Source organism: Rhinopithecus roxellana, chromosome 11 (genome assembly GCF_007565055.1).
Source record: "Rhinopithecus roxellana isolate Shanxi Qingling chromosome 11, ASM756505v1, whole genome shotgun sequence".
Taxonomy (NCBI): domain Eukaryota; kingdom Metazoa; phylum Chordata; class Mammalia; order Primates; family Cercopithecidae; genus Rhinopithecus; species Rhinopithecus roxellana.
The window spans coordinates 84,025,831-84,052,329 of NC_044559.1; positions in this window are offsets into that span (position 1 = coordinate 84,025,831).

Consider the following 26,499-nt stretch of genomic DNA (forward strand, 5'->3'; position numbering starts at 1 on the left):
CTTACACACAATGAAAATGAAGCTCCCCACTGCCACTAACAAGATTATTTCTCACCGTGTTTAACCACCAAAGGGGTCTATGCAAAAGCTGGTATTGATGCAGTTCTGAGTGGGTTCTGCTTTTATTGACATGACTTCCATGCTTTTCCAAATACTGCATCTTTTTTTTTCTTCCTGGATCCAGGGTTAGCCATCAGGATGCGACTGTGTGGGCAACCTTAGTATTTCTGAAAGTGACAAGTATTTGTTTTCTTTCTTTCTTTCTTTCTTTCTTTTTGTCTTTCTGAGGGGAGGGAGGGAGGTGGGGAAGGGGGGAAGAGGAAGGTAATGAAGTAGGAATTAAAGGAAGAATTAAGAAGTAAGGAATAGAAGGTCTCAACTTCTTCTTCCTTTTTCCTTCCTTCTTTCTCCTTCCTTCCTTCCTTCTTCCTTCCTTCCTTCCTTCCTTCCTTCCTTCCTTCCTTCCTTCCTTCTTCTTTCTTTCTTCTTTCTTTCTTTCTTTCTTTCTTTCTTTCTTTCTTTCTTCTTTCTTCTTCCTTCCTTCCTTCCTTCCTTCCTTCCTTCCTTCCTTCCTCCTTCCTCCTTCCTTCCTTCCTTCCTTCCTTCCTTCCTTCCTCTTTTCTCTCTCTCTCTTCTTCTTCTCTTGTCTTTCTTTCTTTCTCTCTTTTTTTTTTCTTTCTCTTTTTTTTGAGAGATGGAGTCTTGCTCTGTTGCTAGGTTAGAGTGCAGTGGCGCAATGTCAGTTCACTGCAACCTCTGCCTCCCGGGTTCTGCCTCAGTTTCCCAAGTAGCTGGGACTATAGGTGGATGCCACCATGCCCAGCTAATTTTTGTATTTTTAGTAGAGACGGGGTTTCACCATGTTGGCCAGATGGTCTCGATCTCTTGACCTCGTGATCTGCCTGCCTCGGCCTCCCAAAAAGCTGGGATTACAGGCATAAGCCACCATGCCCGGTCTCTGTTTTTGACATAGAAGCAGTGGAGTTGCTGGTGAGGAGAACACAAAGGTAGATCAAAAACTTTGACACTTGCCTATTGGTTTTTCAATATTACCCACCTTTTCTTTTTTGAAAAATAATGAACTTAGATGTTTTCTTGGGGGTCTCTATATGAGTTTTTCTCTTTACAGATTCACCAATGAGAGCTTATGAACACACTCAAGTGTGTCCAGTTTTCTCCTACCATGTTATTAACAGTCCATCTCTTCCTCACCTTTGTTACTGTTTCATTGCCTTGATTTCTTTGGTCCAACTTAAACTCCAGGACAAGCCAAAGGGGTTATCCAAAGGTCTCTGTTTTACTACCTTTTTTGTTTCTTTGTTTTTTAAAGGATTATCCTCGCAATCAACCAACAAACCAATTGCCTGAACCAATGGGAGGTAAGTGCCAAGTGGCACAAAGAGAGCAGAATATTCCAAAGGCTCCCGTGCACCTGCAAGTCTGGTGGCCGGCTATGGTAAGTAAGTGCTTCTTTGTTTGTGAGCCTTCTAGAGAGAACTGTCCCCACAGCAGTCATTGGGAGTGTACTTGAGAGGATTTTAAGTAAATATCACCATGAGGCCAATGTGTGCGAACTGTCAATTTGTATTTCTGTGATGTGTGGTTGTGCTGAAGCAGGCATCATGAATCATTCAGGATTACCCTTATGGAGAGCCTCTAATTCTGCCTGAAGGATTAGGGAAACAAGGTTCAAATGCCATTCATCAGCCCTGTCTTTCAGGGAGCACTAGTAAAGTCATCCTGTGCCTGACCTACAGTTGAAGCACTCCATTTCCAAGTCTCAGAGAAAGGTCACCTAAAGGTAATGGAATATTTTTGTCAAGGTAGCGCAGTCCTGCTCCCTAAGCTGGCTTGAGAAAATACTCTCTGGGACAGAAGATGGGGAGGAGGGGAGACTCTTAGGGAGAAGAGAGACAATGGTTCATTGCTCTGGGCATTTCTGAAAAAGGTCTTCCTCAATCATAGGTATTTTTTTTTTTTTTTTTGAGACGGAGTCTTGCTCTGTCGCCCAGGCTGGAGTGCAGTGGCCAGATCTCAGCTCACTGCAAGCTCTGCCTCCCGGGTTTACGCCATTCTCCTGCCTCAGCCTCCCGAGTAGCTGGGACTACAGGCGCCCGCCTCGTCGCCCGGCTAGTTTTTTGTATTTTTTAGTAGAGACGGGGTTTCACTGTATTAGCCAGGATGGTCTCTATCTCCTGACCTCGTGATCCTCCCGTCTCGGCTTCCCAAAGTGCTGGGATTACAGGCTTGAGCCACCGCGCCCAGCCAATCATAGGTATTAATGCTGCTTTAAAGAGTATTCCTACTGAAATGCAATGTTAAAATCTTCTCAAAGGAGAGTACATTCACCATCAAGTGGATGCTAAACAGACGAATAGGAGGTGTTTTTTCAACAAGTAGTTTGCAATTCCCTTCCTTTTGTGTCCTCTCGGTTCAGGCCTTTGGACAGTATCTGTATCTTTTTGGTGCTTGGCAACCTTAATTATTCTCTGTTAATCACTCTGGGTGTTTGATTTGATTTATATTTAAATACTGAACAAACTTTTACAGAGCAGTGGACATTATGGAATCATTAAGAATGAGAATAAGAAGTTCAATGTAAAGAATGTATATACCCAAAGGAATATAAATCATTCTATTATAAAGACACATGCACACATGTGTTCATTGCAGCATTATTCACAATAGCAAACTAAATGCTAATCAATGATAGACTGGATAAAAAAATGTAGTACATATATATCATGGAATACTATGCAGCCATAAAAAATAATGAGATTATGTCCTCTGCAGAAACATGGATGAAACTGGAGGCCATTATTCTTAGCAAACTAACACAGAAACAGAAAACCCAATATTGCATGTTTTCCCTTATAAGTGGGAGCTAAATGATGAGAACACATGGGCACATAGAGGGGAACAACACACACGGGCCTGTTGGAGAGTAGAAGGTGGGAGGAAGGAGAGGATCAGGAAAAATAACTAATGGGTACTAGGCTTAATACCTGTGTGATGAAATAATCTGTACAACAAACCTCCATGACAAAAGTTTACCTAACAAACCTGTACTTGTACCCCTGAACTTAAACTAAAACTTAAAAAAATGAATGAAATAAGGTCAGGAGATCGAGACCATCCTGGCTAACACGGTGAAACCCCGTCTCTACTAAAAAATACAAAAAACTAGCCGGGTGAGGTGGCGGGCGCCTGTAGTCCCAGCTACTCGGGAGGGTGAGGCAGGAGAATGGCGTAAACCCGGGAGACAGGGCTTGCAGTGAGCTGGGATCCGGCCACTGCACTCCAGGCTGGGCGGCAGAGCGAGACTCCGTCTCAAAAAAAAAAAAAAAAAAAAAGAAAATGAATGAAATAGCGTAGGTTTGGGATTTTAATATTTGCTGTTGGCTTCAGTGACTTGCACCAACTATTTTGTAATTGTTGTGAAGATATTTTCGTCATGGCAGACAGCTTTTGGCACAGTGGATCACTCCTGGACATGCTTTTACTCTTGGCCTCTCGCATGGCGTCCTGCTCTGGCTCTCCTCCTATCCCACCTCCCTGGCTGCTTCATGTTGGAATGCCCTAAGCCTCTTCTCTTCGGCCCCTTCTGTTCTCTCTCTCCCTTTTTTTTTTTGAGGCGGAGTCTTGCTTTGTCACCTAGGCTAGGGTGCAACAGTGTGATCTCAGCTCACTGAAACCTCCACTTCCCAAGTTGAAGTGATTCTCATGCCTCCGCCTCCCGAGTAGCTGGGATTATAGGCACCCACCACCATACCTGGCTAATTTTTGTATTTTTAGTAGAGACAGGGTTTCAGCATGTTGGCCAGGGTCTCAAACTCCTGACCTCAAGTGATCCGTCCACCTCAGCCTCCCAAGGTGCTGGGATTACAGGTGTGAGCCACTGCACCCAGCCCCTTATGTTCTCTATCCATACTTGTGCGTTAGTGATTCATCTTGCCTTATGCACTTAAGCATCATCTAGACACTGGTGACTCCAAAATTTACGATTCCAGACTGGACCTTTCTTTTGAACTCTAAACTCATATTTTGACCTGCTTCCTCAAGATTCCCACTTGGGTTTTCAAATTTAACCTGTCTAAAACTGACATCCAAATGATCACCTCTCCAAACCTACTCCCACTACAGCCTTCCCAGTCTCAGCTCACGGAAATGCTACTATTATCATTTCCTGGGCCAAAAGTCATTTATACCCCTAGCACAGATCTGTCTCACGAACTCCACACTCATACATTCAGTTGCCAACTCGACTTCTCTACTTGAGTGTCTCACAATAGTCACAAACTTCTATCTAAGGCTAACTCCTCCAAGCACACCCCAGCTGTGGCCCCCTTCATGGCTCCTTGATGGATGCTAATTTTACCTTTGCCTAAGTCAAAAATCATGGAGTTATCCTTGACTTTTTTCTTTCTTCCACATCCACATTCAAACTGTCAGCAGATCCTGTTGACTAAGACTTCAGAGCTTATCTACACCTTTATTGCTTCTCACTCCTCCTCCCTGTTTCTAACCATATCACCTTTCTCATGGTAGTGCCTATTGTGTTTTTTTTTTTTTTTTTTTGAGAATATTTCAGGACACATGGAAATTATGTAAAATTTATTTTATTTGCTGAGACAGGGTCTCACTCTGTTGCCCAGGCTGGAGTGCAGTGGCATGATCTTGGCTCACTGCAACCTCTGCCTCCCAGGCACAAATTATTCTCCTGAGTAGCTGGGACTACAGGTGTGTGCCACCACGCCTGACTGATTTTTGTATTTTTTGTAGAGATGGGGTTTCATCATGTTGCCCAGACTGGTCTCAAACTCCTGGGCTCAAGCGATCTGCCAGCCTCAGCCTCCCAAAGTATTGGGATTACAGGCCTGAGCCACTGTGCCCAGCTGATATTTCAAAGATCTTTAGTTTTAGTCTTTTCACTCTTTATGGTGTCTTCTGATGAAGTTCTTCACTGCAGTGTGGTTGAATTTAACAACTGTATTTTCTATGGTTTGTTTTTATATGTTGTGTTTTAAAAAGTATTATTTATCTTGAGGTCATTAAGATATTTGCCTATTTCTCCTTTTATGAGTTGTGTTGTTTTGCCTTATAAATTTAGGTATTTTAATCAACCTGGAATTGGCATTTGTGTATAGTATATTTCTTAATTTCCAAATACCCAAGAGTTTTCTGGTTAACTTTTCATTTTTGACTTGTAGCTTAATTACATTGTGGTGAGATAATGCAAATCTCTATGATAATCTTTGAAACTTGTTGAAACTCGCTTTATAGTTCAGCATGTGGTCAATCTGTGCACAAGTTTGCAAAGAACATGTATTCCCTGGTAACTGGGTGAAGCATCCTACATGTGTCTATTAGGTAAGACTTGTTGATTATGTTGTTCAAAACTTTCTTATTCATTCTTATTTTTATGTGCTAGATATGTCAGTTATCGAATGAGTTATTGAATGAGTTGTGTGAAAAATCTTTCACTATGATTCCGGATTGTTTTTTCTTATAATTTTGCCAGTTTTTGCATTATGTATTTTAAGACTGTGCTATGAGGTACAAACAGCTATGCAATTGTTATATCTTCTTTGTGACTTTATTTTCTCATATTTATGAAGAGATCTTTTACAAATTAAATAGTTGAGATTAATATATCTTATACCATATACTTTGCTTTTGGCCAATACTTAAATGCATTTTCTTTTCCATCCCTTTATTTTTCACCTCTCTATATCTTGTTTTAGATGTGCTGTTTGCAAACGGCTTATTGTCAAATTTAATTTCATTTTATCTGCTTTTATTAGTCTGTTCTCATGTGCTAATAAAGACATATAAGAGACAGGGTAATTTATAAAGGAAAGAGGTTTAATTGACTCACAGTTCCACATGGCTGGGAGGCCTCACAATCATGGCAGAAGGCAAAGGGGAAGCAAGACATGTCTTACATGGCAGCAGGCAAGACAGCTTGTGTAGGTGAACTCCCATTTATAAACCCATCAGATCTCATGAGACTTATTCAGTGCCACGGGAACAGTATGGGGGAAATTGTTGCCAGGATTCAATTATGTCCACCTGGCCCTGCCCTTGACACATGGGGGTTATTACAATTCAATGTGAGATTTGAGTGGGGACACAGAGCCAAATCATATCACTGGTATACCAATCTTTGCCTTTTAATGAGAAGCATTCAGTCTATGAATTATAAATGTAATTGCCCATGTATATGTATTTAAATCTTTTATAGTATTTTTTATTTTCTATTTGTCCCTTCTTTCTCTTATTTCTTGCCTTTTTTCTCATTCTGTTTTTTTCCTCTACTTGGAATTTGTATATGTTATTTCCATTTTGTCACTAGCCTAGAAATTAAAATGTTCTTATTAGTTTAACAATGTGTAAGTTAAATGATATCTTCATTTTCCTCTCAGAGTTACAAGAACCTTAGAACACAGCAACTGCAATTATATTTCTCCTAATTTATCTGATATCATTGTCTTGCATTTTAATTCTATTTTTTATACCTCTCAGGACATTTTAATTGCCTGGTGTCATCTTAGTTTTGATTTCCCACATTATAATATATTCTATCTTGAAGCTTAGAGATTCTTTCTTGTAGTCTGGAATTACTTTTCTTTTTCCTGAAGTACAGCCTTTAGAATTTTTTTTTGTGGGTCTGTTGGTGGCAAACTCTCTGGTTTTGCATGTCTGAAAATGTGTTTGTTTTGTCCTCATTCTTGGATGATATTTTTGCTGGGTATAGAATTCTAATTTAATAGTCTTTTTCTTTTTCCCCAGCACATCAAGGATGTAATTTCAATGTCTTCTCTTGCTGCAGTTGAGAAGCTAGCTGTTGCTTTGTCACTCCTTTGAGGATTATCTATCATTTCTTTTTGGCTACCTTAAAAATCTTTTTTCTTTGATATTTTGCATATTCACTATGATATGTGTAGCTGTGGAATTATTTTTATGTATCTTGCTTTAGATTCACTTGTCTTCTTCAATTGGAGTGATGTCTTTTATCAGTTCTGCAAAGTTCTTCTCAATTGTCTCTTTTACATATTGTGTCTTCTACATTACTTTTCTTTCTTCCTCTAGGACTCTGATTAGACCCTAAAAATTGGGAACATTATTAGTCCTCTATCTTATCCTCATCTTTCTTATTCTCTCTTTCTTGTCTCTGTAACTTTATCTCTCTTGCTTCAGTCTGAATAATTTCTTCAGAATCATCTTTCAGTTCATTAATTCTTTCTTCACCTGTGTCTACTCCGTTCTTACACCTGTCTTTTGATTTAATCTTCATTATTCTTATTTTTATTTCTAACAGGTTTATTTAATTATTCAAATCTGTGTAATAATTCTTTATACATTTTTAGGCCCTCCCAATGTTTTCAATTTTGTCCTTTCTTGATTAGACATAGTAAACTTAATTATTTAATATTCTGCTTCTGATAATTGCAGTATCTGAAAACTTCCATGGTCTTTGTCTTCTGACTGCTGTGCCTTCTGTTTCTCCATCAAGTGTTTAGTGACTGTTTCCCTCTGAGCTGCTCATGATCCATGGAATCTTATTTTTGGTAATTCTTTGATGTGGGGGGTGAAGGAGAGTCTCTTCAGAGAGTATTTATATATGCTTACTGTACTTTATTGATCTTGGGATTACTTTAAATACATTCTCAATATGAGATATTTAAAAAAATTTATTCCTCTCTCTCTGTCTCAATATTTAGATACAATAAATTCAAACTACAAATCCACATTGGGGCTAGCCTGTCACGAGAACTCAGGATCTGGTATTCCCATTCTCCCTAGCCTCTGCTCTGGGGAAAAGGTTGTTATCCCTCTTTGTAGACCTTTAGGGGGAATTTATTTCCGGCTCATTGTTACAATGAGAGTATAACCCTCTGAGTTTTAATCTGCAGATAAGAAAGTGCCCACCTTGGGCAGGTCCTGGCCTTCATCTCCCATATCTTTTACCCCATACAGATTTGCCAGCTCATTGATTCTTTTAAGGAGATGACATTTCTTTTCATGCAGAATTTTAGTTGTTTTCAGCAAGGGGGTCATTTGAGGAGACCAGTACACCATGTTTCCAGCATGTACCCATTTCATTTTTAAATAGTGAAAATTATAGGACATAATACCTCTCCCAGAGCTTTTACTCTCTTATTTCAAAAATACTTATTAGCATATCTGTCCCACTCTATATGTGTATGTATACATATATATATAAAACTTTATATATGTGTGTATATATATATAGAGGTAACTGTATATATGTAGGTACTATATGTGTGTGTGTGTGTGTGTGTAATTTTTGCCCTGGATACATTGAGATGTGATTCCATAGATTTCAACACCTAGTAAGTACTGATGAAAAGTTCAGTTCTGAAAATATTTATCGATACTTAGCCCTTGCAAGTAACATGCTATACTTGTGACTGGGGTGTGCTGAAGAGAGATGAATGGCATCATTCCTCCCCTCTGGAAGCTCCAAATCTAGTATTGGAGATAGGCATTACAACTTTTTAAAAAGTTTTATTTTTACAGACAGGGTCTTACTCTATTGACCAGGCTGGGGTGCAGTGGTGTGACCACAGCTCACTGCAGCCTTGAACTCTAAGGCTCAAGTAATCCTTCTGCCTCAGCCTCCCAAGTAGCTGGGACTACACTCATGGGCCACCACACCCAGCTAATTAAGAATTTTTTTTTAGAGATTGGGTCTTGCTATGTTGCCCAGATTGGTCTCAAACTCCTGGGTTCAAGCAATCCTCCTGTCCCAGCCTCCCAAAGTGCCGAGATTACAGGCACAAGCCACTGTGCCCAGCCAACATTAACTTTTATACTGAAGAACCCAGTGATAAATGCTGTAGTGGAGGATGTATGACAAAGAACAGCAAGATTATAGGTGTGGAACAGACTGGGTGGGGGCAAGAGTGAGGGCATTTATGAGAGAGGTTGTAGCTGTTTGAGCAAAGATATGGAAATGGGAAGATGCAGGACATGCTGGGAAAACGCTGAGTGTCCTGAGTGGGTGAACCAGAGTGTAGGTGTGTGTGCTTGTGGCCATGTGTGTGAGCATGTGGGCAGCAACTGTGATGCTGAGGAGATGGTGATGGGCATCATGGTAAAAAGAAAGGCTGGAAAGGAGTGTATTAGCCACAGTTCTTGGAGAAGCAGAACTTGGAGAACGTGTGTGTGTGTGTGTCAGTGTGTGTGTTGGCTCAAGTGATTGTGGATGTCTTGTGAGTCCAAAATCTGATGAGGGAGGTCTGCAAACTGGAGACTCAGGGAAGGGCTGTCATTTGAGCATGAAGGCTCTCTGCTAGAAAACCAGGGAGAGCTCCTGCTGCAGATGCAGTCTGAAGGTGTCTGTGGAGAAGCTCCTCTTGCTTGAGCAAGTTCAGTCTTTTTGTTCTATTCTGGACTTCAACTGATAAGATGAGGCCCACCCACATTAGGGAGGGTGATCTGCTTTAATCAAAGTCCACTGATTTAACTATTAATCTCCCTCCAAAACACCCTCCCAGAAACATCCAGAATATTATTTGACTGAATATCCGGGCACCATGGCCAGGTGAAGTGGACACATAAGATGAATTGTCATAGGTAGGTTGTAGCAAAACTGTAGAAGAGTTTAAATGCCATTATGAAGAGATGGGATCCTCTCCTCTATTCAGTTGAAAGATGGAACTATTTTGAGTAGGACGATAACCCAGATAAATGTACCAAGGGTAGGCAGGAGGGCAGAGAAAAATACTCCAAAGAGTGAGACATTGTCCTTGGGAAAGGATGGAATGGATTCTGTCTACTGTTAGTTTTGGGTCTGTGGATGAATGATTTCATTCCTAGAGTTCGTTTTCTCATTTGAAAAATGAGAACAAAAACAAGCTGAATGTGGTAGTGCACGTCTATAGTCCCAGCTACTTGGGAGGCTGAGGCAGGAGGATTGTTTGAGTCTGGGAAATCGAGGCTGTAGTCACTATGATCATGCTACTATACTCCAGCCTGGGTGACAGAGCAAGACCCCATCTCTAAAACAAGCAACAAACAAACAAAACAAAATGAGAACAAAACCGGGATTTGCTTCGCAGTGTTGTGAACACCTTATTGAAGAATGTGTGCTCACTGCCTGCCTGTGCCTTCCAGCTCCGGTGAGCTAGCAGATGTGGATTGAGAATGACTCTGTAGTAGACAGCCTTCAAGGTGGCCCCCAGGGGCCCCTGCTGCCTGTTGTATCAGGCCTGGTCTGCAAGACCAACAGTATTTGGCAGAAGTAATGTGCCACTTCTGAGATTAGGTTATAAAAGACTTGGGCTTCTACCTTGAGCATTCTCCACTCATTGCCTCTCCATCCTTCTTGGATCCCCAGCTTCTGGGGAAGCAGCTGCCACTCTAGGGAGAGGCCTTGGTGGGAAGACACTAAGGCCTCAAACCAACAGCCAGAGAGGAACTTAGAGCCAATGCCATGTGGGGGAGCTTGGAAGACACTGTTGAATTGTCATGTAACTGTGTCCTGGTTGACTGCTTGATTCCACCCTCATGAGTGACCCAGCTTAGCCACTTCTGGATTCTAGACCCACAGAGAAAACGTTCCTTGAGAGAAAAATGTTTGCTGTTTTAAGCTGCTAAGTTTTGGTAATTCATTATGCATCAGTGGATTGCTAGTAGAATGCCACTGGCATTCAGCAAATGCCTGCAATTTTGGAATATGCGAGGTGCAAGGAGGGAGCAGGGTCTTAGCACTTTATACTTTTCCAGGTAGAGTTGGTGCCTCTCGGGGCACAGGGGAAAAGCGACTTCAGATGGGGTGTAGCTTATGAGAAGAGAAATCTGGAAAGAAAAAGAGGAGAGTTAGGGCATGAATATTCTCTGATGACCTTGAGAACATGTGTGTGTGATACCCAAGACAAGGCTGAGAAAGTAAGGCTGTGCCCTTGACACAGTACAAAGGAATTAAGTGGCAGGCTTACGTGCACAGTGACCCTGGGCAGCACCCCCACCGTGACATACATGCACACACACATGTGCACACACATGCACGCACACATGCATGCACATGCATGCACACACATGCACACACACACACATGCATACACTTTTTTTTTTGATGGAGTCTCACTCTGTCACCCAGGCTGGAGTGCAGTGCTGTGATCTCAGTTCACTGCAACAGCCGCCTCCCAGGTTCAAGCGATTCTCCTACCTCAGCCTCCCAAGTAGCTGGGATTACAGGCATCCATCATCATGCCCGGCTAATTTTTTTGTAGTTTTATTAGAGACAAGGTTTCACCATGTTGGTAAGGCTGTTTTTGAACTCTGGAACTTGAGCTATCTGCCCGCCTCGGCCTCCCAAAGTGTTAAGATTACAGGCGTGAGCCACCGTGCCCGGCCACATGCACACACTTTGAATGATCATCCTAGGCTTCCGCTTGCCTGTACTGAACTTGTGTGTGAACTAGAGCAAGGTTCTCTTCTGGACGGACAGTCAATTTAGAACAAGGAGCCACCCCTAGGCATCCTTGGGCCTCCAGGCACATGGCTTGGCAAGGAGACTACACCCTTGTGTGGGGAAAAAGCATCCCTTCTTCCACGTGGACACATGCCAGTGCCAAGGCTCAGGGCTTGGGAAACAAAACACAGGCTGGATCTCAGACTGCACTTTCCCCTGTGTCAGCTGCCTTGTGCAATGCACAAACCGGACAACTGTACTAGAGCTTGCAGCCACCTGAATGCTTCTGTAAAATGCTGCTAGACATTTGTATGATTTTGGTTCAGGGGAGGCAGGAGGGCTAGGGGTTTTTAGCATCAGAATCAGTAAAGAGTAATTCTGTTTTGTGGAGTTGTGGCTCGTTATGGACTCTGGACAGTGAGGAGTGTCCATGCCCTGATGATTACCTGTGTGGGACAACAGTGATGATTCTTGTGTTTTCCTGTCCCCTGAGGATGGCATGCAGAGATGCTGCGGGGCTGCAGGAGGCCGGCCATCCAGGTACATGTGAATAGCAGCCAGGTGTTCACCCCAAGCTGCTCTCTGCCTTGAAGAAATCCAAGGTGCCTTCCAATTTTTAAAATCAAAATGCCAACTTTCTGTTCTTGCCTTTCCTGCAGATTCCTTGGTTGTATATAAAGCTTAGACAAAGAAGCTCTTAGTGTCTTTACGGTTTTGAACCAAACAAACAAACCCATAAATATAAGGGCCAAAGATCATTGTAGGATGCCACCGACTTGCTTAAAGGTCAGGTATCTGGTTCATGGCTGGTCACATAACATTCAGTGGTGAGAGTGCAGGGAATGTCATTCAAGACTCACATGTTCATTCATCCACCATGGACTAAGGCCAATCATGTGTCATGCGTAGTGGTAGAAATAGGGATCTAAATAGATATTTCTAATACAAAACCCTCTTATTGAGAAACTTTCTCATGTGTCTTGGCCACTAGAAAAACATGGTGGGTCTAGAGAAAGAAAAATACTTTTCTTCTTTCAAAGAGAACACATTAACCTGTTTTATATTTGTAATCATTTGGCAGCTGGTATCTAGGTTGAAGGCAGCTGGCTTACATAAGATGAGCGATAAAGAAAATGCATTAAAAGGAATTTGTGCAGATTTCCACTTTGTAGTGAGTGGCAAGAAACCAAAACAAAACACAGCAAAACAAAAACTCCACAAGTCTAACTAGCAGTGAAAAGCTTGGGATTCCAGTGGTATTTGTAGTCTTTTGAATTAATCTACAGGTAAAGGACTTGAACCAGTAGGTCAAAAGTGACTGGGCATAGTGGAATACAGAAATGGGCGCCGAGGACAGAGACGGCCCAAGGTCTTACACAGATCAGGAGCACCAGCAAACTTTGAGTCACTTTGAGAATTTTGAAAGGAAATGTAAAGTAGTGGCCCTGAGGATAGGATTAAATGTAATCATCATATGTTTTATGGAAGGGTAAATGGCAAAACCATAGTGTAAGCAAGAAAGGCTGATTTCATGTATAATGCACATTCTCTGAAGTAATATTTAGAAGCCAGAAAAAATGGATACGTTTTGGGAAGGGGAATGTAATAAAACCCCACATCAACAGCAGATTATTTTATCACATGGAGTTGATGCACCATGAAAAATGGATGAGAAGTGCGGTACCTCCTGTTGCAATTGTGTAGAACATGTGGGCAGCTACAAAGCAGAGCTGTCTCCCATGAGAATGTGCAGCATTAGGTTACAGCCATGGCTGGACCAATGTGGGGACAGCTCCTGCAGGCTCGGCGCAGTGGAAGGTGGGGGGTGGGCCACGGGTGGGGGAAGTGGGAGTGCATAGGGAGAGGCCTCTGGCAAGGAGCTTTCTGAGACTGCCTGGTGGAGAGTTTATACCTGGTTATACCAGGAAATGCCCTATCTGTCTTCTGCTGATTCACTATTTGAACTTTAAAATTTGGTAATTACAAGGGCAACAACTTCACATTCATTTTGGTCACTTTTATAAATTTAGGTAAATTCACTATTTGGGGGGCTATTGCCCAGGACAAATAAAGTGGGTTAACAGAATGTGGGAGATGCTTTTGAGCACGTGCTCCTGCTTTGTACAGATTCTCCTGTTTGGCCAGGCACGGTGGCTCGAACTTGTAATCCCAGCACTTTGGGAGGCTGAAACAGGAGGATTGCTTACTTCCAGGAGTTTGAGACCATCTTGGGCAACACAGTGAGACCCTGTCTCTACAAAAAATAAAAAAATTAGCCAGATGTGATATGCATGCCTGTGGTCCTGGTTACTCAGGAGGCTGAGGTGGGAGGATGACTTGAGCCCAGGAGGTGGAGGCTGCAGTGAGCTGTGATTGTGCCACTGAAGTCAGCCTGGGTGAGAGGGAGATCATGTCTTGAATAATCAAAAAGAAGATTCTCCTGGTAGATCTAGGTCTGGGATAGTCTACATTTATTGCCACAATTTCTGTTCCTTCTTTTTCTTTTTGTTTGTTTTTTGAGTCGGAGTCTCACTTTATCACCCAGGCTGGAGCGCAGGGGCACGATCTCAGTTCACTGCAACCTCTGCCTTCCAGGTTCCCAGGTTCAAGCAATTCTCCTGCCTCAGCCTCCCAAGTAGCTGGGACTACAGGCATGCACTGCCATACCCAGCTAATTTTTTTTGTACTTTTTAGTAGAGATGGGGTTTCACCAGGTTGCCCAGGCTGGTCTCAAACTCCTGACCTCAAGTGATCTGCCCACCTCAGCCTCCCAAAGTGCTGGGATTACAGACCTGAGCCACCACACCCAGCCTGTTCCTTTTTAAAGCACACACACACACACACATACACACACACACGAACAATGCATAATAATTATGCAAAATAAACTTAAACTCAAAATGTCTAATTTTGTCATCAACTATTAAGTGCTGTTAGTCATGATTTAATCTAATCTTACGTTCAGACTTGACAAAAACAACTCTGTCTTTCTCAGCTCTAAAATCTTATTCTGGAAGTGGACCACAAATCTGAGACGGTAGCAAACCTGGTGTCCAAAGCCCCATTGGGATTTGTCTTCTCTTTCTAGTCATTCATCTGTCTTGGTCTCACATAGACTCTCCTTTGCTTTGGCTGTTCTATCTAGTTAAGAGACAAGCTTTAGTCGACTTGACTGTTAAGTGTCTTCACCCAGGACAAAAATCTATCTTCTTTTGATCTTTTAGTATCTTCTCTGAAGATGCATGTCAGGTAACAGGGCTCCTTTATATAGCAAGTGCTATATAAAGCCTATTTTGTACTCCTTCCTTCCTGCAGCATTTTTCTGAATATATATTTTTTCAATCAGAAAACTTCTAGCCAGATTTATTCTATACCATTTCACTTTTCTTTCCATGATAATCAATAGATTATAGAGAGAAAGATGTTGATTTAAAAATGGTGAAAATGGCCAGACACAGTGGCTCACACTTGTAGTCACAGCATTTTGGGAGGCCGAGGCAGGTGGATCACTTGAGGTCAAGAGTTCAAGACCAGCCTGGCCAACATGACAAAACTCCGTCTCTACTAAAAATACAAAAATTAGCCAGGTGTGGTGATGCACACCTGTAATTCCAGTGACTCAGGAGGCTGAGATATGAGAATTGCTTGACCCGGGAGGCAGAAGCTGCAGTGAGTTGAGATTGTACCACTGCACTCCAGCCTGGGCAACAGAGAGAGACTCCATCTCAAAAAAAAACGTTGTGGAATTGTGGTATGGAGATGATAACTGAGATTTTTAACTTGTTTTCTGACTCCTATTAGGGGGCATTTTAAGAAGAAAGAGGCTATAACTTGCTTCCTTTTATGTTCCCTAGAAAACGTAACACATTAAACAAACTGTACATACTTTTAAAATATGGCATTCCCCAGACCAGTGTTTCTCAGCACCGACTATACAGAAGTATTTGTCTAGGAAGCTTTAAAATACATTGATGCTCAAATCTTACCTCATAGCAATTAATTCGGGTGTGGTTTTCTTTGTATTTGTCCTGCTTGGAATTTGTTGAGCTGTTTGACTCTATAGATTGACATCTTTCATCAGTTTTAGAAAATTTTCAGTTGTGATTCTTTCAAATACTGTTTTTTACCCATTTTCTTCTGTTTCTGAGGTTGCAGTTATACATTTGTTAGATCATTTGACTATATCTCATGTGTCCTTTGTTTTCTGTTATTTTTTTTTCTCTGTGTACTTTTTAAAAAAATATTTTTAAGTTCACCTGTTTTTGAGTTTGCCAATCCTGGGTTCTAACTTGCCAGTCTGATGTTAAACCTAACCAATGAATTCTTACTTCCAGATATTTTAATTTTTAATTGTAGAGCATCCTTTGATTCTTTTTTATATAGAATAAAATATTATTTTATTTAACATATTAACAGCATTTATTTAAAATGCTAGTTCCAACATGTGGATCATCTCTGTTGCTTCAAATGGCTGTTTATTTTCTTCCTCTGATAATTAGCCATTTTTCTGCTTCTTCTCGTGTCATGTAACTTTTTACTTTATGCTGGACACTGTGCATAAAAGGACAGTAGAGAATAAAGTTTGTATTTCTTTGGCCCAGAAGGAATTTATTCTTTGAGGATTTAGTCAGGGATAAGGCATTAGCCAAACAGTTTATCTCTGGTTTAAAATGCTTTAGGCCAGGTGCTGTGGCTCACACCTGTAATCCCAGCATTTTGGGATGCCGAGGCAGTAGGATCCCTTGAGTACATGAGTTTGAGACCAGCCTGGGAAACATAATAAAACCCCACCTCTACAAATAATAAAAAAATTAGCTGGACCTGGTGGTACGTGCCTGTAGTTTCCATTACTCAGGAGGCTGAAGTGGGAGGATTGCTTGAGCGTGGAAGGTTGAGGCTGCAGTGAGCTGTAATCGTGCCATTGTACTCCATCTTGGATGGTGGAGTGAGACCCTGTCTCAAAATAAATAAATGAATAAAATTAAAAAATATAATTTTAGGGTGGAGAAGACACTGTATAGTTTTGTGTTGCTAGCCTGGCAGATCCCTGCCTTCCCCATTTCTGCCTGCCAGGACTACAGGGTAACTTGTCTTCCTTTCAGCAGTTTTGAATTTTGCTGTCTAGTCTGTAGCCCCCTGCTTCTCCCAGCTTTGACAAATACCTATGAAAGAGACTGGCTGTGTTTTTGCAGCAGATGCTCTTCCTTGATGGCAACTTTGTGTTTCCATTACTGTGACACTACACTTTGAAGGGACTTCAGATAGTTGATGGAAAAATTGAATGAAAAGGTAAAGATAAAAGCTGTAAACTTCATTTCTCAACATAAGCTCCATCAGATTCAGACACTTTTGTAAGTAATGATACCAGCCATTCGTCCTCCCCTAAAGGACCAAAGGTCCTGGGAATTTGACCAAGTCAATGCACCTTTTTTTCACTTATTAGTTGAAGAAAAATGAGTTCCATTTAAAGTTTTTTTTTTAAGACTAACAAACAAACACACAAAAGTCACAAGGAGCCAGATCAGGACTGTAAGTTGGATGCCTAAGGCTTTTCATTGAAATTCTCACAAAATTCCCCTTGTTTGATGAGATAAATGAGCAAGAGCATTGTTGCGGTGGAGGACTCTCTGGTGGAGGTTTCCTGGGCATTTTTCTGGTTAAGCTTTGGCTAACTTTCTCAAAACACTCTCATAATAAGCAGGTGTTACAATTTTTGGCTCTCCGGAAAGTTAACAAGTGAAATACCTTGAGCATCCCAAAAAACTGTTGCCATGATCTTTGCTCTTGGCTGGGCTGCTTTTGCTTTGACTCGGCCACTTCTACTTCTCAGTAGCGATAGCTTTGGTTGTGCTTTGTCTTCAGGATGGTACTGGGAAAGCCGTGTTTCACCTCTTGTTACAAATCTTCAAAATGCTTTAGGATCTTGATCCCACTTGTTTAAAATTTCCATTGAAACCTCCTGCTCCTGTACGCAGGTGAGCTGGATGTAACAATTCTGGCACCCACTAAGTGGAAGTTTGCTCAACTTTAATTTTTCAGTCAGAATTGTATAAGCAGAACCAGTTAAGATGTCTGTGGTGTTGGCTATTGTTTCTGCTTTTAATTATCTGTCCTCTTCAATTAGAGCACAAAGAAGATGCATTTTTTCCCCTTGCAAATTGATGTGGATGATCTGATGCTGCTGGTTTCATCTTCAACATTGCTTCCTCCCTTCTTAAAACAAGTTATCCATTTGTAAACTGAAAATTTATTTGGGACACTGTATTCACAAACTGCTTTTAAAGCTGCAGTGATTTCACCATTCTTTTTTCCAAACTTCGCCATCAGTTTGATGTTTGTTCTCACTTTAATTTTTGCAGAATTCATTTGATAGGGGGTCTTTTCAAACTGATGTCTCATCCTTCTTAGGCCCTGAATCTAGATCCTGTTAGATATGGTATAACAAGTTACTATGAGTATATTTTGTTGCAAAATGTTTTTGAAATTCATGCTTGGATTTTTCATAATACACAGCTTGCATGAACTTTTTGAGGGCCCCTCATGTATTTCTGTCTCTTATTTTAAGGATTTCAAATATTCTATGTGCCCCTCTACCAGCAAGTGAACCACAGGGGAAAGGAGTATTGTGCACTTAGGACTTGTGAGGTTTCCAAATTGTCATTTCAGCCTCACACAACCTCCAACAGCTTTCCAGTTTTTCTTTCTCACAGTAATGTCCTTGTATTTAGGCCAGGTTGAGCCTCATCTTGCACTCAGGATAGGCAACCATTCCCAGGGTAGAAAACAGCCAGTGACTGCCCCCTGAACTTGGAAGGGCTCTTCTGTCTTGGGTTGGGTTCAGTTAGTCCCCTTTGCTTTCATAGCTTTCTGATGTCTTGGACAATATGGTTTTAGTGATTTATCTGGCTTCTGAAAGTTGTTGCAGCTGGAACAGTGTTCTTTTGTTTCCTACTGCATCTTACCTGGAAGCACAGTCTAATTAAACCAGACTCTCTCATTGCAAACATTAACTTTGTTAGGTAAATCTTATAAAAGTAGGAAGGGATAGCATAGGAAATAAATAAAAGATGTTATGATTTGGGAAATATGATACTTGAAAGAGTAAGCTCTTTTATTGTACAGTCTTACCCTCTAAAGAAAGGTCTTACTCAGCTATATCCTTACTCTCTGTGGCTATTCATTAGTCCAGTGAAGGTGATGTCTTCATTGCAAAGTAACTAATTGCGCAGCTTAAAGAACTTAGAACACATAACTGAGAAGTCATTACTGAAAAGACTACAAGTGAGAACTGTGAAAACATACAACTATTAAATATACAATAAAAAGTTTCCGGCCGGGCGCGGTGGCTCAAGCCTGTAATCCCAGCACTTTGGGAGGCCGAGACAGGCGGATCACGAGGTCAGGAGATCGAGACCATCCTGGCTAACACAGTGAAACCCCGTCTCTACTAAAAATACAAAAACTAGCCGGGCGAGGTGGCGGGCGCCTGTAGTCCCAGCTACTCGGGAGGCTGAGGCGGGAGAATGGCGCAAACCCGGGAGGCGGAGCTTGCAGTGAGCTGAGATCGGGCCACTGCACTCCAGTCCGGGCGACAGAGCGAGACTCCGCCTCAAAAAAAAAAAAAAAAAAAAAAAAAAAAAGTTTCCATGGGATGAACACACATCATGAGATCTCTTTTCACATGTACTTATTCTTTTTCCATTCTAAACTCTTGCACTGTGTCATAGGTGCATATCATTATGAGTAGAATATGTATAATTTATAAAGTATTTTTGTCCTATGTCTTCAAATATATAATAAACCTGCTTGCATATGGACCAAATATGATAGTGCCCAGAGCAGCACTGCCAAGATACTTTTTTGATTAATTGATTGGTTGAAATTTTCCACTGGCATTTGGTTGATGCATTTAGGCAAAGAGAAAATCCATATTTGATTTACAGAGCCTAAATACATGTTGTGAATTTAGAGCAATCACATACACAAAAATTACAGTTATCTGCCATTCATGGGCAATAATTGTATAAAGACTCAAATTTGGCCAGGTGAGGTGGCTCACACTTGTGATCCAAGGACTTTGAGAGGCCAAGTGGGGAGGATTGCTTGAGCCCAGGAGTTTAAGACCAGCGTGGGCAATATATTGAGACCCTGTCTCTATAAAAAGTAAAAATAATTTAGTCAGGTATGGTCGTGTGAGCCTGCAGTCCCCATTGCTTTGGAGGCTGAAGTGGGAGGCTCCCTTAAGCCAAAGAATTCGAGGCTGTAGTGAGCTATGATGGTGCCACTGTATTCCAGCCTGGGCAACAGAGCAAGACCCTATTTCTAATAACAACAACAAAGACTCAAATTTGCTACTTTGTTTTATATTATCAAAATTGTTTAAAATTGCAGTAGGTAATACAATATCTTTTTGAGGAGGTGTTTGGATAGTGTCTTAAATTATTTACTGGTTCTGTTGGAAGGCTGTACTATTGACTGATTTCTTTTTTTTTTCTTTTTGAGATGGAGTCTCGCTCTTGTCATCCAGGCTGGAGTGCAGTGGCACGATCTCAGCTCACTGCAGCCTCCACCTCCCGGGTTCAAGTGATTTTCCTGCCTCAGCCACCTGAGTAGCTGTGATTACAGGCGCCTGGCACCACACCTGGCCAATTTTTGTACTTTTAGTAGAGATGGGGTTTCGCCATGTTGGCCATGCTAGTCTCGAACTCCTGACCTCTGGTGATCCACCTGCCTCAGCCTCCCAAAGTGCTGGGATTACAGGCATGGGCCACCTCGCCCAGCCCAACTGATTCATTTTAGAAAGATTTCTCTTTATCTCACACCCCTTACTTCATCTTCATTTAATGAGTTAAACCAAGGCTTTTTTTCCCTGCAGGCTGGAGTGCAGTGGTGCAATCATGGCTCACTGCAGCCTCGACCTCCTGGACTCAAGTGATCCTCCCATCTCAGCCTCCTGAGTAGCTAGGACTACAGATGTGCACCATGATGCCCGGCTAGTTTGTCTTCATTTTGTAGAGGCAGAGTCTCATTGTGTTACCCAGGCTGGTCTCGAACTCCTGGGCTCAAGCAATCCACCCACTTTTGTCTCCTGAAGTGCTGGGATTATAGGTGTGAGCCACAGTGCCTGGCCAACAAAGGCTAATGAGAGCTAAGAACACAGCCACACAGAAAATGGGCATGAGCATGGTTTACCCAGCCTTTGCATCAAATTCATACAATCATATACCAACATGAAGAAAAAATGATGGACAGAACTCCAGATCTGGGAAGACTAATAATCCATAGATTAAGGTCCCCTTGAGTCATTTACATTAAATGTGTGTATTATTACACAGAACATGCCTAAGATTTTGATTAATTCAAACTTAATCTAAGCCTAAAGAGCATAATCTCTCTTGGGATTTTACATCTGAGTAGCGGATCACTTTTGTGTTGAACTCACAAAATACATCATTATCATTTGAATAAAAGGATGACATTTTTATTCGGGGTGAATGTATATGAAGATACGAAGATATGGGAAAGACCTACTGAGTAATTTGAGACTACCTAATTAATTTTTGATTTACTGGATAATCCATCATTTTTGTCTGGTATACTGCAAGGGGAGTTTTCTACTAAAAACGTGGTACATTTCTTTGATTCTCACTTGCTTCCTATAATCTTAAGTAGCTATGTAATGTAGACAGACCAAAGTGGGGAGTCTACATAAGACTATAGGTAACTTGAGTGAAATTATGTACCTTGTTACAAATTATGTAATACAAATTTCATATTATGTACAGTGTACATAAATGAAAAAATTTACCCAGGGACAGAATATATTGATTCCCAGCATATCCGATTACACCATGTAAATTAACATGTTAAAAGTGCAATTCCTTTTGCTTTAACATTCCGTTTCATCTTTTGACCACATTTTCCTGGACCCTATGATGCCATTAATTAAAAAAAAGCAACTCCAGCCAGGTGCGGTGGTTCATGCCTGTAATCCCAGACCTTTGGGAGGCTGGGGCAGGTGGATCACGAGGTCAGGAGATTGAGACCATCCTGGCCAACATGGTGAAAACCCGTTTCTACTAAAAATACAAAGATCAGCTGGGTGTGGTGGTATGTGCCAGTAATCCCAGCTACTTGGGAGGCTGAGGTGGCAGAATCACTTGAACTGGGGAGTTGGAGGTTGCAGGAAACTGAGATCATGCCACTACACCCCAGAGCTGGGCCACAGAGTGAAACTCCGTCAAAAAAAAAAAAAAAAAAAAAAGCAACTCCATCTCAGGTGGGATGTCTTTGTGGATATCCCGCCACTAAGTTATATCTTTGTGGATACTCTAGGTTTATGTCATTGCTTGAAGCTGTCCTCTTGCTGATTCTTCTGCTGGAGAGAGGGGAGTGCTTCATTTCGGACTGTAACTGGCAGTTGGTAGGTGCCGTGCTGCCATCCAGTAGTCTTAATGAATGTTACAGACATGGTCCTCGTGTTGATTTAATGGAGGTACCCTTTTCACAGATGGTAACATAGACACAGAGAAGCAAAGCCGCCTCCTCCGTGTTCCACAGCTCACTGGTGCCCAAGTCAAGCCTAGGATTAGGGTGTTGGTGTTCTGGCAATGCTATGTTTCTGTAATTCTTCCCCTTCAGCATCACAATTTTGGCTTACTCTTGTTTTGTAATGTTGAAGCAATTCTTTTTTAAACCGAAAGATATTCTGTTTATTACTTAAAGTGATATTTGGGTCCCCAGTCTTTTAAAAAAATTTTATTTTAAGTCCTAGGGTACATGTGTAGGATGTGCAGATTTGTTACATGGGTAAACGTGTGCCATGGTGGTTTGCTGTACCTATCAACCCATCACCTAGGTGTTAAGCCCGGCATGCATTAGTTATTTTTCCTAATGCTCTCCCTTCCCACCCCACCCCCAGACAGGACCCAATGTGTGTTGTTCCCCTCCCTGTGCCCACGTGTTCTCATTGTTCAGCTCCCACTTATAGGTGAGAACATGCAGTATTTGGTTTTCTGTTCTTGTGTTAGTTTGCTGAGGATACTGGCTTCCAGCTTCATCCATGTCCCTACAAAGGATATGATCTTATTCCTTTTTATGACTGCATAGTATTCCATGGTGTATATGTACCCCATTTTCTTTATCCAGTCTATTGTTAATGGGCATTTGGATTGATTCCATGTCTTTCCTATTGTGGATATCTGCATAAAGATACATATGCATGCATGTATCTTTGTAATAGAATGATTTATATTCCTTTGAGTATATATCCAGTAATGGGATTGCTGGGTCAAATGGTATTTCTGGTTCTAGATCTTTGAGGAATCACCACATTGTCTTCCACAATGGTTCAACTAATTTACATTCCTACCAACAGTGTAAAAGTGAAGCAATTATTAATGCCATTACGTCTGAAAATTTTGTGCATGTACATAATAAAAATAAGCACCCTCCTTAAATAAAAAGGTCACTTTTTACGCAGAATCAGAACAGTTGGGACAGCAAGGCCTTCAGTGATTCCCTTCTGTAAACCTTCCATAGGTAAATGATGCTCTCCTCATTTTACTTGCTTTGAATTGTTCGGCTGAAATCTTGACCTACAAACATATTGTATGTCAAGTGGCTAGAAAAACAGCAGGGGGGAAATCAGCTTTATTGCATTTTCTGTTAGGAGAATATCCTTAAATTATATCGAATTCTTGCCTTGTAAAGCACCATATGGCTCTTTTGCGTTCGTGGTGGCTGCTTTACCATACAGGCTCCTTGGAAAGTAATTAAATTGAACAGACACTGCCCTTGATTTAAAGTCAGAAGGGGAAGCAGTTAATTGAATAGAAATGACAGTTCTTTTTTTTTTTTTTTTTTTTTTTTAAAGGCTAGGCCAAGCTTAGAGAAAACAAAAATATCAAAAGGGAATTGCCCTAAACAGTCAAGCTGAATGATTTGCTTGGTGAATACGATTTATTCTCTTTCACTTGAACCCAGGCAGGCAACAGTGGGACTTTGCGATTCCTCGTCACCTTGGTACAGAGGCTCTCAAACCTTTCCTCACTGGATTTTTCTGGTCCGTTTTCAGGTTGGAGGGTGAGGGTGACAGAAGCTGGGAAATGAAAGATGGGATTGTTTTCTTGTCATCCTGTATCCCTGCCACCTGGCGATGGTGTTTCTGGTGAGTGGAGATACATAATGGCCATCTCAATGCAACATGCTCCTTATTTCCTGGGGGTCAGGCACCAGGAGGACCAGGAGGGTAGAAGATCTGTTGAAATGTGACCCTATGTGGAATAGGGATGAGAGTCCCTGAGCTTGTAGAGGGGTCTGAGGAAATGACTTCAAGGGAAAGTTCACAGAACTCTGAAATCAATAGCTAAAAGTAAAAATGCTCATTTTCAAGAACAAAGTATCATTTAAATGCTCCTGGAGGAGTGAATGAAGAGAAGGAGCTAATCCTTGTCAAGTGATGGATATACAATAAAAACCCAAAGTGGAAAAAAAATCAAATTTCAGTGCTAAAATCTACCGCCACGTACAGAGAGAGCTGGAAGCTCCTAGTACATTTGTACTGAATTCTTCATAGCTTGCCCTATTCAGTTAGCTTTTGCTTTTAAATGACATCCTTTTCATCTCTAGCTAAATCCTTAACCTTACGCACATCGCAGGAGAGTTACCTGGAACTTGATGCATCTGTACAGAGAAGACTTGAGTTAGGGCATCGGTGAAGACAGTGTTTCTCCACGCTCCCATTATTCTTCCAGAACTGTTAGGAGTGGAAATCATTTCACCTTTGCACTTAGAAGAAAGCAACTCAGCATTCACAGTAAATTGCCTTCTGCATACTCTTAGGTAAGCAAGGGCTTCTGCCGCCGAGTCCAGTTTTCTAGTCTGCAGGTCAGGGAGCAGGTTTGCGTAACCCTGGGGAAGGTGAATGCAGAGGAGCAGGGAGAGGCAGTCAGGAGAGATTCAGGTAAGTCTTGGCTTGGCTTTGAATGAACTGTCTTTTAGGGGATACTAACTTCCCTCTTGAGGCCACAGTTCCCTTACTGCTGTAAAGTGAAGCCGTCAGGGCTGATGATCTCTCAGCTCCTTTTAGCCTTGACATGGCTGTGTGCCAGGCCTCTTCACACCTACCCAGTGTATGTAAATGGTGGAATCACACACAAGCTTACACAACCAGGCACTGGCTGATTGAAGGGGGTGATCTGAGATGGGCCTAGGTTTCAGCTGGGATCACAGGCTTCCAGTGTAGGTGAAGTATTTTTAAGCAGCTCCTGTGTTTTAGGGACAAGTGCACAAAATGAGAGACTTCTTCCCTGCAAAAGGGAATTGGCCTGCGATTTCAAAGCACGCAAAAAGGTGGTATTTTTGTTCAGGAGGGGTTGATAACTTTTCCATACAAAACGTTCGCAAGTTACAGTCTTTCTAAATTCCTTAATCATAAAATAAAGATAGTGGCTTGGGGATTTAAGCACCATCTCCCAATGTGCATTTTGCAGTGAAATTTCAAGAACTAACAACAAATGTGTGGGGATGGGGGTGGGGGAAGGACCCTGCTTATAAACAAGGCTACGTGGGTATCATTAGTACTGCACTTCTGAAAAATTTTAATATGCTAAGAGTACACTTCAAACTTTTAAGGTGGGAATATAGTATTTACTTAACTCATTTAATTATAGTTCATTTATTTATAGTTCATCCTTCCCCCACAGACTCATTATGATTATTATTTTTTGAGGGGGGGTTCAAGGCAAAGGTTTATTAAATAGCATGCAAAGACATCAACCAAAAAAGAAAATAACATTTTACTAAAATCAAATATTTTTCCCCAAAAGACGTCTTTGAGAAAATGAAAAGATAAGCTACTGACTGGGAAAAAATATTTTATATAAATAGCATATTTTACTCTCTTCCTATCTTCACCTATCCCACCTGTCCCTCTACTTTCTTTTTTTTTTCTTTCCAAGTTTTATTTTGGGTTCAAGGGAATTCATTGTTATTATTATTATCTTAAGTCGCTGGTGTTCTGAGGAGGGTAGTTAGGGGAGCATTGCTTCAGGGAGTCCATGCTTTCAATCTTCACGTACTCTCTTAAAGAGCTGTCCCCGTCATGTCTCAGCAAGGGAGTTTCAACTTAGACATATTGAAGAACTTTCCGTTGTGAAATTGTGTCACAGTTGAATGAGGAAGACTCTAGGATTTTTCCTTTCCCAGAATTTTTGTTCCATCGTCCACGAACCGTGGTTTCTGTTCTCATTCAATCAACTTTCCTAAGATTCTTGTTAAACACTCTGATTTGTGAATGAAAAAAAAAGTGCTCTTTCAAACAAAGAGCAATTAGAAAAACTATCATCAACACTCACGTCAAACCAAGCATGGTTTTCTGCAACAATTGGGAGTAATATTTGGAGGTTTCGTTCTTTCCTTTTATTTCACATTGTGGCCAAGAAGTCGGTATTAGCATTTTCATGCAGTCTGCGGGTGGTGTTGCTTATCTCTGCTGTTACGTAACCCTCATTACTCATTAGGATGTGGTATTCTTACTGTGTGGCCTCAAACATTTCTCAGACAACAGAATTGGATGTAATATTTGGTAGTAGAGTATTCAAGTTTACCAAAAACTTTTCGCATTTGTGGATTTTTTTTTTAAAAAGGTGTATGCTACTTTCACTGGGTTTTGTTAAAATGTTTCTTCTGTTTTGGCAGGTTTCGGTTTGAAGACAATCTAGTTGTTTGAAAAATATAGGTTAGCATACCACCTAGGAAAGTCCCTCCCCAAAGCACAGCAGACAGAACAGGAAGTCACAAGTGGCTGGCAGAGATTGCTGCTCCTAGCTTCTCAGTGTTCTCCCAGCATCTGCATCTTTTCTGATTGGTATGAAATCCACAGTGGATAATGAATAGGGAGAGGCAGCACTGATTTGTTCTCCTTGGGTTTCTAGATTGGGGTAATTTTCACTGAGGCCATTGCTTGCTATTGTACATTTCTGGTAAGCAGAGTTTTGTATATTACCCCATGATGATGACTCTCGGCACTGGGGTGGTGGCCGTTATTTATTTTT